The sequence below is a fragment of the Pseudorasbora parva genome, chromosome 22 (genome assembly GCF_024679245.1).
Source record: "Pseudorasbora parva isolate DD20220531a chromosome 22, ASM2467924v1, whole genome shotgun sequence".
Lineage (NCBI taxonomy): Eukaryota > Metazoa > Chordata > Actinopteri > Cypriniformes > Gobionidae > Pseudorasbora > Pseudorasbora parva.
In genome coordinates, this window is record NC_090193.1 from 10032891 (window position 1) to 10043504 (window position 10614).

Below are 10614 nucleotides of genomic sequence, written 5' to 3' on the forward strand. Positions count from 1 at the left end.
CACTCCGCTTTTTGTTTTCAGCCCTTCTTCTGCAGAGCATCTGGCGAAGGAGCTCGAGGTTAACAGAGCGCATAGCACAGAGTGTCGTCGTCTCTGAGGTATGCCTGGCTTTTTGAGCGGCCAGCCTTGCACTGTTTTAAAGTAATTTGCTACCCAGCTACGTTAGCCACGCCAGGAAGACAGAGATCCCTAACATGTGACGCCTCCGTCTTCAAGCTTTTCATAGCAGACCCCTCATCGGAGCGCTTCCTTACGTTGGCTCCAGGCCTGTTAATGGCATGAGAAAAAGTTGGTGTTGCGACAGGCCCCGCTCCAGGCAAACACCACCAAGATGCGTGTAAACACCAGGGTGCCTGACCGGTGGGCCAGTGGTGCAATGGATAAAGCGTCTGACTACGGATCAGAAGATTCTAGGTTAGACTTCTGGCTTGCTCGATCTGCCTCTTTTGCTTCGCTGTCAGCCTACAGCAGTTTTATTAGCTTGTTTTATTAGCCCATAGTTTTTGACTATTGGTATTGGAATGGTTAGTTTTTTTTTTTCTTGTAAACTGACAGTCCAACCATAGGCCGTTTTGTCAGCTAGATAGCACCTACCATACAATACCGTGCGTGCTTTCAAATGCATCGCATAAGCACTGTCACGGGGACCTTGCTTTAATGACCAGTTTATAGTATCTTTTTATGCGAACACAAGAATGGGAGAGAGCTGCACCCCCTGGGAGAGACAAATGACATCTCCCTCCATCGAGTCTGGTACAAGTGAATTCAGTAAACAATCCCTTCGGAACATTGCCATATTCTTAAAGGCGACGGTCACACACTGAATGCCAAAGGGCCTAACATAACCCTGCCCTTGTACTGGCCACACGCATGAAAAATGGCACACAAGCCTGACCGGCGTTTGCGGGCTTTCCCATATGGTCTAGCGGTCAGGATTCCTGGTTTTCACCCAGGCGGCCCGGGTTCGACTCCCGGTATGGGAAGTTTGGCTTGTCTTTGCTCCCCTTATCGAACAGCCAGAGCTTCTGTCTATTACTGAATCGCTTTTAGCCAGCAGTGGAGCTGCAGCAACCTGATAGGTTGAGGTTCTTCTCTTTCCCTGCATACCTTCGATAGCTCAGCTGGTAGAGCGGAGGACTGTAGGTGGAACGTTGGCAATCCTTAGGTCGCTGGTTCGACTCCGGCTCGAAGGAGGTCACTTTTCACACTCAAACATTTTCTTGGCCGCGCTGGAGGGCAAAAGGAACGTTCCCTGACCGGGAATCGAACCCGGGCCGCGGCGGTGAGAGCGCCGAATCCTAACCACTAGACCACCAGGGAAGGGCTGTTCAGCCTGTCTCCTCAAGCCTGCCTGTGGGCCTCTACCAGATTTTGCTGCAATTTCTCAAGCAAAACCGCTAAGGCTAGCCTTTTCCTCTTGGAGAGGAGAGAGTCTCTGACCCTGGATCACAGTTCTTCCACTGAGAAACTGTCACATGCTCTGTGAGAACATCCTAACAACATCGCAACTTGCAATTCAATCAAAGCAGCTTGCAAAAGACAACAAGGAGAGCCCAGCCGTGCTCTCAGTGCCAAGAGGTGCCTGACTCACTCCGCTTTTTGTTTTCAGCCCTTCTTCTGCAGAGCATCTGGCGAAGGAGCTCGAGGTTGACAGAGCGCATTGCACAGAGTGTCGTCGTCTCTGAGGTATGCCTGGCTTTTTGAGCGGCCAGCCTTGCACTGTTTTAAAGTATTTTGCTACCCAGCTACGTTAGCCACGCCAGGAAGACAGAGATCCCTAACATGTGACGCCTCCGTCTTCAAGCTTTTCATAGCAGACCCCTCTTTGGAGCGCTTCCTTACGTTGGCTCCAGGCCTGTTAATGGCATGAGAAAAAGTTGATGTTGCGACAGGCCCCGCTCCAGGCAAACACCACCAAGATGCGTGTAAACACCAGGGCGCCTCACCGGTGGGCCAGTGGCGCAATGGATAACGCGTCTGACTACGGATCAGAAGATTCTAGGTTCGACTCCTGGCTCGCTCGATCTGCCTCTTTTGCTTCGCTATCAGCCTACAGCAGTTTTATTAGCTTGTTTTATTAGCCCATAGTTTTTGACTATTGGTATTGGAATGGTTAGTTCTTTTTTCTTGTAAACTGACAGTCCAACCATAGGCCGTTTTGTCAGCTAGATAGCGCCTACCATACAATACCGTGCGTGCTTTCAAATGCATCGCATAAGCACTGTCACGGGGACCTTGCTTTAATGACCAGTTTATAGTATCTTTTTATGCGAACACAAGAATGGGAGAGAGCTGCACCCCCTGGGAGAGACAAATGACATCTCCCTCCATCGAGTCTTGTACAAGTGAATTCAGTAAACAATCCCTTCGGAACATTGCCATATTCTTAAAGGCGAAGGTCACACACTGAATGCCAAAGGGCCTAACATAACCCTGCCCTTGTACTGGCCACACGCATGAAAAATGGCACACAAGCCTGACCGGCGTTTGCGGGCTTTCCCATATGGTCTAGCGGTCAGGATTCCTGGTTTTCACCCAGGCGGCCCGGGTTCGACTCCCGGTATGGGAAGTTTGGCTTGTCTTTGCTCCCCTTATCGAACAGCCAGAGCTTCTGTCTATTACTGAATCGCTTTTAGCCAGCAGTGGAGCTGCAGCAACCTGATAGGTTGAGGTTCTTCTCTTTCCCTGCATACCTTCGATAGCTCAGCTGGTAGAGCGGAGGACTGTAGGTGGAACGTTGGCAAACCTTAGGTCGCTGGTTCGACTCCGGCTCGAAGGAGGTCACTTTTCACACTCAAACATTTTCTTGGCCGCGCTGGAGGGCAAAAGGAACGTTCCCTGACCGGGAATCGAACCCGGGCCGCGGCGGTGAGAGCGCCGAATCCTAACCACTAGACCACCAGGGAAGGGCTGTTCAGCCTGTCTCCTCAAGCCTGCCTGTGGGCCTCTACCAGATTTTGCTGCAATTTCTCAAGCAAAACCGCTAAGGCTAGCCTTTTCCTCTTGGAGAGGAGAGAGTCTCTGACCCTGGATCACAGTTCTTCCACTGAGAAACTGTCACATGCTCCGTGAGAACATCCTAACAACACCGCAACTTGCAATTCAATCAAAGCAGCTTGCAAAAGACAACAAGGAGAGCCCAGCCGTGCTCTCAGTGCCAAGAGGTGCCTTACTCACTCCGCTTTTTGTTTTCAGCCCTTCTTCTGCAGAGCATCTGGCGAAGGAGCTCCAGGTTGACAGAGCGCATAGCACAGAGTGTCGTCGTCTCTGAGGTATGCCTGGCTTTTTGAGCGGCCAGCCTTGCACTGTTTTAAAGTAATTTGCTACCCAGCTACGTTAGCCACGCCAGGAAGACAGAGATCCCTAACATGTGACGCCTCCGTCTTCAAGCTTTTCATAGCAGACCCCTCATCGGAGCGCTTCCTTACGTTGGCTCCAGGCCTGTTAATGGCATGAGAAAAAGTTGATGTTGCGACAGGCCCCGCTCCAGGCGAACACCACCAAGATGCGTGTAAACACCAGGGCGCCTGACCGGTGGGCCAGTGGCGCAATGGATAAAGCGTCTGACTACGGATCAGAAGATTCTAGGTTCGACTCCTGGCTGGCTCGATCTGCCTCTTTTGCTTCGCTATCAGCCTACAGCAGTTTTATTAGCTTGTTTTATTAGCCCATAGTTTTTGACTATTGGTATTGGAATGGTTAGTTTTTTTTTCTTGTAAACTGACAGTCCAACCATAGGCCGTTTTGTCAGCTAGATAGCGCCTACCATACAATACCGTGCGTGCTTTCAAATGCATCGCATAAGCACTGTCACGGGGACCTTGCTTTAATGACCAGTTTATAGTATCTTTTTATGCGAACACAAGAATGGGAGAGAGCTGCACCCCCTGGGAGAGACAAATGACATCTCCCTCCATCGAGTCTGGTACAAGTGAATTCAGTAAACAATCCCTTCGGAACATTGCCATATTCTTAAAGGCGACGGTCACACACTGAATGCCAAAGGGCCTAACATAACCCTGCCCTTGTACTGGCCACACGCATGAAAAATGGCACACAAGCCTGACCGGCGTTTGCGGGCTTTCCCATATGGTCTAGCCGTCAGGATTCCTGGTTTTCACCCAGGCGGCCCGGGTTCGACTCCCGGTATGGGAAGTTTGGCTTGTCTTTGCTCCCCTTATCGAACAGCCAGAGCTTCTGTCTATTACTGAATCGCTTTTAGCCAGCAGTGGAGCTGCAGCAACCTGATAGGTTGAGGTTCTTCTCTTTCCCTGCATACCTTCGATAGCTCAGCTGGTAGAGCGGAGGACTGTAGGTGGACCGTTGGCAATCCTTAGGTCGCTGGTTCGACTCCGGCTCGAAGGAGGTCACTTTTCACACTCAAACATTTTCTTGGCCGCGCTGGAGGGCAAAAGGAACGTTCCCTCACCGGGAATCGAACCCGGGCCGCGGCGGTGAGAGAGCCGAATCCTAACCACTAGACCACCAGGGAAGGGCTGTTCAGCCTGTCTCCTCAAGCCTGGCTGTGGGCCTCTACCAGATTTTGCTGCAATTTCTCAAGCAAAACCGCTAAGGCTAGCCTTTTCCTCTTGGAGAGGAGAGAGTCTCTGACCCTGGATCACAGTTCTTCCACTGAGAAACTGTCACATGCTCCGTGAGAACATCCTAACAACACCGCAACTTGCAATTCAATCAAAGCAGCTTGCAAAAGACAACAAGGAGAGCCCAGCCGTGCTCTCAGTGCCAAGAGGTGCCTGACTCACTCCGCTTTTTGTTTTCAGCCCTTCTTCTGCAGAGCATCTGGCGAAGGAGCTCGAGGTTGACAGAGCGCATAGCACAGAGTGTCGTCGTCTCTGAGGTATGCCTGGTTTTTTGAGCGGCCAGCCTTGCACTGTTTTAAAGTAATTTGCTACCCAGCTACGTTAGCCACGCCAGGAAGACAGAGATCCCTAACATGTGACGCCTCCGTCTTCAAGCTTTTCATAGCAGACCCCTCATCGGAGCGCTTCCTTACGTTGGCTCCAGGCCTGTTAATGGCATGAGAAAAAGTTGATGTTGCGACAGGCCCCGCTCCAGGCGAACACCACCAAGATGCGTGTAAACACCAGGGCGCCTGACCGGTGGGCCAGTGGCGCAATGGATAAAGAGTCTGACTACGGATCAGAAGATTCTAGGTTCGACTCTTGGCTGGCTCGATCTGCCTCTTTTGCTTCGCTATCAGCCTACAGCAGTTTTATTAGCTTGTTTTATTAGCCCATAGTTTTTGACTATTGGTATTGGAATGGTTAGTTTTTTTTTCTTGTAAACTGACAGTCCAACCATAGGCCGTTTTGTCAGCTAGATAGCGCCTACCATACAATACCGTGCGTGCTTTCAAATGCATCGCATAAGCACTGTCACGGGGACCTTGCTTTAATGACCAGTTTATAGTATCTTTTTATGCGAACACAAGAATGGGAGAGAGCTGCACCCCCTGGGAGAGACAAATGACATCTCCCTCCATCGAGTCTGGTACAAGTGAATTCAGTAAACAATCCCTTCGGAACATTGCCATATTCTTAAAGGCGACGGTCACACACTGAATGCCAAAGGGCCTAACATAACCCTGCCCTTGTACTGGCCACACGCATGAAAAATGGCACACAAGCCTGACCGGCGTTTGCGGGCTTTCCCATATGGTCTAGCCGTCAGGATTCCTGGTTTTCACCCAGGCGGCCCGGGTTCGACTCCCGGTATGGGAAGTTTGGCTTGTCTTTGCTCCCCTTATCGAACAGCCAGAGCTTCTGTCTATTACTGAATCGCTTTTAGCCAGCAGTGGAGCTGCAGCAACCTGATAGGTTGAGGTTCTTCTCTTTCCCTGCATACCTTCGATAGCTCAGCTGGTAGAGCGGAGGACTGTAGGTGGACCGTTGGCAATCCTTAGGTCGCTGGTTCGACTCCGGCTCGAAGGAGGTCACTTTTCACACTCAAACATTTTCTTGGCCGCGCTGGAGGGCAAAAGGAACGTTCCCTGACCGGGAATCGAACCCGGGCCGCGGCGGTGAGAGCGCCGAATCCTAACCACTAGACCACCAGGGAAGGGCTGTTCAGCCTGTCTCCTCAAGCCTGGCTGTGGGCCTCTACCAGATTTTGCTGCAATTTCTCAAGCAAAACCGCTAAGGCTAGCCTTTTCCTCTTGGAGAGGAGAGAGTCTCTGACCCTGGATCACAGTTCTTCCACTGAGAAACTGTCACATGCTCCGTGAGAACATCCTAACAACACCGCAACTTGCAATTCAATCAAAGCAGCTTGCAAAAGACAACAAGGAGAGCCCAGCCGTGCTCTCAGTGCCAAGAGGTGCCTGACTCACTCCGCTTTTTGTTTTCAGCCCTTCTTCTGCAGAGCATCTGGCGAAGGAGCTCGAGGTTGACAGACCGCATAGCACAGAGTGTCGTCGTCTCTGAGGTATGCCTGGTTTTTTGAGCGGCCAGCCTTGCACTGTTTTAAAGTAATTTGCTACCCAGCTACGTTAGCCACGCCAGGAAGACAGAGATCCCTAACATGTGACGCCTCCGTCTTCAAGCTTTTCATAGCAGACCCCTCATCGGAGCGCTTCCTTACGTTTGCTCCAGGCCTGTTAATGGCATGAGAAAAAGTTGATGTTGCGACAGGCCCCGCTCCAGGCAAACACCACCAAGATGCGTGTAAACACCAGGGCGCCTGACCGGTGGGCCAGTGGCGCAATGGATAACGCGTCTGACTACGGATCAGAAGATTCTAGGTTCTACTCCTGGCTGGCTCGATCTGCCTCGTTTACTTCGCTATCAGCCTACAGCAGTTTTATTAGTTTGTTTTATTAGCCCATAGTTTTTGACTATTGGTATTGGAATGGTTAGTTTTTTTTTTCTTGTAAACTGACAGTCCAACCATAGGCCGTTTTGTCAGCTAGATAGCACCTACCATACAATACCGTGCGTGCTTTCAAATGCATCGCATAAGCACTGTCACGGGGACCTTGCTTTAATGACCAGTTTATAGTATCTTTTTATGCGAACACAAGAATGGGAGAGAGCTGCACCCCCTGGGAGAGACAAATGACATCTCCCTCCATCGAGTCTGGTACAAGTGAATTCAGTAAACAATCCCTTCGGAACATTGCCATATTCTTAAAGGCGACGGTCACACACTGAATGCCAAAGGGCCTAACATAACCCTGCCCTTGTACTGGCCACACGCATGAAAAATGGCACACAAGCCTGACCAGTGCTTGCGGGCTTTCCCATATGGTCTAGCGGTCAGGATTCCTGGTTTTCACCCAGGCGGCCCGGGTTCGTCTTCCGGTATGGGAAGTTTGGCTTGTCTTTGCTCCCCTTATCGAACAGCCAGAGCTTCTGTCTATTACGGAATCGCTTTTAGCCAGCAGTGGAGCTGCAGCAACCTGATAGGTTGAGGTTCTTCTCTTTCCCTGCATACCTTCGATAGCTCAGCTGGTAGAGCGGAGGACTGTAGGTGGAACGTTGGCAATCCTTAGGTCGCTGGTTCGACTCCGGCTCGAAGGAGGTCACTTTTCACACTCAAACATTTTCTTGGCCGCGCTGGAGGGCAAAAGGAACGTTCCCTGACCAGGAATCGAACCCGGGCCGCGGCGGTGAGAGCGCCGAATCCTAACCACTAGACCACCAGGGAAGGGCTGTTCAGCCTGTCTCCTCAAGCCTGCCTGTGGGCCTCTACCAGATTTTGCTGCAATTTCTCAAGCAAAACCACTAAGGCTAGCCTTTTCCTCTTGGAGAGGAGAGAGTCTCTGACCCTGGATCACAGTTCTTCCACTGAGAAACTGTCACATGCTCCGTGAGAACATCCTAACAACATCGCAACTTGCAATTCAATCAAAGCAGCTTGCAAAAGACAACAAGGAGAGCCCAGCCGTGCTCTCAGTGCCAAGAGGTGCCTGACTCACTCCGCTTTTTGTTTTCAGCCCTTCTTCTGCAGAGCATCTGGCGAAGGAGCTCGAGGTTGACAGAGCGCATAGCACAGAGTGTCGTCGTCTCTGAGGTATGCCTGGCTTTTTGAGCGGCCAGCCTTGCACTGTTTTAAAGTAATTTGCTACCCAGCTACGTTAGCCACGCCAGGAAGACAGAGATCCCTAACATGTGACGCCTCCGTCTTCAAGCTTTTCATAGCAGACCCCTCTTTGGAGCGCTTCCTTACGTTGGCTCCAGGCCTGTTAATGGCATGAGAAAAAGTTGATGTTGCGACAGGCCCCGCTCCAGGCAAACACCACCAAGATGCGTGTAAACACCAGGGCACCTCACCGGTGGGCCAGTGGCGCAATGGGTAACGCGTCTGACTACGGATCAGAAAATTCTAGGTTCGACTCCTGGCTGGCTCGATCTGCCTCTTTTGCTTCGCTATCAGCCTACAGCAGTTTTATTAGTTTGTTTTATTAGCCCATAGTTTTTGACTATTGGTATTGGAATGGTTAGTTTTTTTTTTTCTTGTAAACTGACAGTCCAACCATAGGCCGTTTTGTCAGCTAGATAGCACCTACCATACAATACCGTGCGTGCTTTCAAATGCATTGCATAAGCACTGTCACGGGGACCTTGCTTTAATGACCAGTTTATAGTATCTTTTTATGCGAACACAAGAATGGGAGAGAGCTGCACCCCCTGGGAGAGACAAATGACATCTCCCTCCATCGAGTCTGGTACAAGTGAATTCAGTAAACAATCCCTTCGGAACATTGCCATATTCTTAAAGGCGACGGTCACACACTGTATGCCAAAGGGCCTAACATAACCCTGCCCTTGTACTGGCCACACGCATGAAAAATGGCACACAAGCCTGACCGGCATTTGCGGGCTTTCCCATATGGTCTAGCGGTCAGGACTCCTGGTTTTCACCCAGGCGACCCGGGTTTGACTCCCGGTATGGGAAGTTTGGCTTGTCTTTGCTCCCCTTATCGAACAGCCAGAGCTTCTGTCTATTACTGAATCGCTTTTAGCCAGCAGTGGAGCTGCAGCAACCTGATAGGTTGAGGTTCTTCTCTTTCCCTGCATACCTTTGATAGCTCAGCTGGTAGAGCGGAGGACTGTAGGTGGAACGTTGGCAAACCTTAGGTCGCTGGTTCGACTCTGGCTCGAAGGAGGTCACTTTTCACACTCAAACATTTTCTTGGCCGCGCTGGAGGGCAAAAGGAACGTTCCCTGACCAGGAATCGAACCCGGGCCGCGGCGGTGAGAGCGCCTAATCCTAACCACTAGACCACCAGGGAAGGGCTGTTCAGCCTGTCTCCTCAAGCCTGCCTGTGGGCCTCTACCAGATTTTGCTGCAATTTCTCAAGCAAAACCGCTAAGGCTAGCCTTTTCCTCTTGGAGAGGAGAGAGTCTCTGACCCTGGATCACAGTTCTTCCACTGAGAAACTGTCACATGCTCCGTGAGAACATCCTAACAACACCGCAACTTGCAATTCAATCAAAGCAGCTTGCAAAAGACAACAAGCAGAGCCCAGCCGTGCTCTCAGTGCCAAGAGGTGCCTGACTCACTCCGCTTTTTGTTTTCAGCCCTTCTTCTGCAGAGCATCTGGCGAAGGAGCTCGAGGTTAACAGAGTGCATAGCACAGAGTGTCGTCGTCTCTGAGGTATGCCTGGCTTTTTGAGCGGCCAGCCTTGCACTGTTTTAAAGTAATTTGCTACCCAGCTACGTTAGCCACGCCAGGAAGACAGAGATCCCTAACATGTGACGCCTCCGTCTTCAAGCTTTTCATAGCAGACCCCTCATCGGAGCGCTTCCTTACGTTGGCTCCAGGCCTGTTAATGGCATGAGAAAAAGTTGGTGTTGCGACAGGCCCCGCTCCAGGCAAACACCACCAAGATGCGTGTAAACACCAGGGTGCCTGACCGGTGGGCCAGTGGTGCAATGGATAAAGCGTCTGACTACGGATCAGAAGATTCTAGGTTAGACTTCTGGCTTGCTCGATCTGCCTCTTTTGCTTCGCTGTCAGCCTACAGCAGTTTTATTAGCTTGTTTTGTTAGCCCATAGTTTTTGACTATTGGTATTGGAATGGTTCGTTTTTTTTTTTCTTGTAAACTGACAGTCCAACCATAGGCCGTTTTGTCAGCTAGATAGCACCTACCATACAATACCGTGCGTGCTTTCAAATGCATCGCATAAGCACTGTCACGGGGACCTTGCTTTAATGACCAGTTTATAGTATCTTTTTATGCGAACACAAGAATGGGAGAGAGCTGCACCCCCTGGGAGAGACAAATAACATCTCCCTCCATCGAGTCTGGTACAAGTGAATTCAGTAAACAATCCCTTCGGAACATTGCCATATTCTTAAAGGCGACGGTCACACACTGAATGCCAAAGGGCCTAACATAACCCTGCCCTTGTACTGGCCACACGCATGAAAAATGGCACACAAGCCTGACCGGCGTTTGCGGGCTTTCCCATATGGTCTAGCGGTCAGGATTCCTGGTTTTCACCCAGGCGGCCCGGGTTCGACTCCCGGTATGGGAAGTTTGGCTTGTCTTTGCTCCCCTTATCGAACAGCCAGAGCTTCTGTCTATTACTGAATCGCTTTTAGCCAGCAGTGGAGCTGCAGCAACCTGATAGGTTGAGGTTCTTCT

At 50.8% G+C, this 10614-nt stretch overlaps 11 non-coding genes across 11 annotated transcripts; 7 read left to right on the plus strand and 4 right to left on the minus strand.

Moving 5' to 3' along the window:
* The first annotated feature begins 911 nt into the window (after positions 1-911).
* Positions 912-983, plus strand: trnae-uuc (transfer RNA glutamic acid (anticodon UUC)). The gene has a single exon. It is a non-coding gene; the product is annotated as a tRNA-Glu (tRNA).
* A 265-nt stretch (positions 984-1248) lies between these two features.
* On the minus strand, positions 1249-1320 carry trnae-cuc (transfer RNA glutamic acid (anticodon CUC)). Its single transcript has one exon. It is a non-coding gene; the product is annotated as a tRNA-Glu (tRNA).
* A 630-nt stretch (positions 1321-1950) lies between these two features.
* On the plus strand, positions 1951-2023 carry trnar-acg (transfer RNA arginine (anticodon ACG)). Its single transcript has one exon. It is a non-coding gene; the product is annotated as a tRNA-Arg (tRNA).
* A 474-nt stretch (positions 2024-2497) lies between these two features.
* On the plus strand, positions 2498-2569 carry trnae-uuc (transfer RNA glutamic acid (anticodon UUC)). The gene has a single exon. It is a non-coding gene; the product is annotated as a tRNA-Glu (tRNA).
* A 265-nt stretch (positions 2570-2834) lies between these two features.
* On the minus strand, positions 2835-2906 carry trnae-cuc (transfer RNA glutamic acid (anticodon CUC)). The gene has a single exon. It is a non-coding gene; the product is annotated as a tRNA-Glu (tRNA).
* Positions 2907-6006: 3100 nt separating this feature from the next.
* On the minus strand, positions 6007-6078 carry trnae-cuc (transfer RNA glutamic acid (anticodon CUC)). Its single transcript has one exon. It is a non-coding gene; the product is annotated as a tRNA-Glu (tRNA).
* A 630-nt stretch (positions 6079-6708) lies between these two features.
* Positions 6709-6781, plus strand: trnar-acg (transfer RNA arginine (anticodon ACG)). Its single transcript has one exon. It is a non-coding gene; the product is annotated as a tRNA-Arg (tRNA).
* An 812-nt stretch (positions 6782-7593) lies between these two features.
* On the minus strand, positions 7594-7665 carry trnae-cuc (transfer RNA glutamic acid (anticodon CUC)). The gene has a single exon. It is a non-coding gene; the product is annotated as a tRNA-Glu (tRNA).
* A 630-nt stretch (positions 7666-8295) lies between these two features.
* Positions 8296-8368, plus strand: trnar-acg (transfer RNA arginine (anticodon ACG)). The gene has a single exon. It is a non-coding gene; the product is annotated as a tRNA-Arg (tRNA).
* Positions 8369-8844: 476 nt separating this feature from the next.
* trnae-uuc (transfer RNA glutamic acid (anticodon UUC)) lies at positions 8845-8916 on the plus strand. The gene has a single exon. It is a non-coding gene; the product is annotated as a tRNA-Glu (tRNA).
* A 1516-nt stretch (positions 8917-10432) lies between these two features.
* trnae-uuc (transfer RNA glutamic acid (anticodon UUC)) lies at positions 10433-10504 on the plus strand. Its single transcript has one exon. It is a non-coding gene; the product is annotated as a tRNA-Glu (tRNA).
* The last annotated feature ends 110 nt before the right edge of the window (positions 10505-10614 follow it).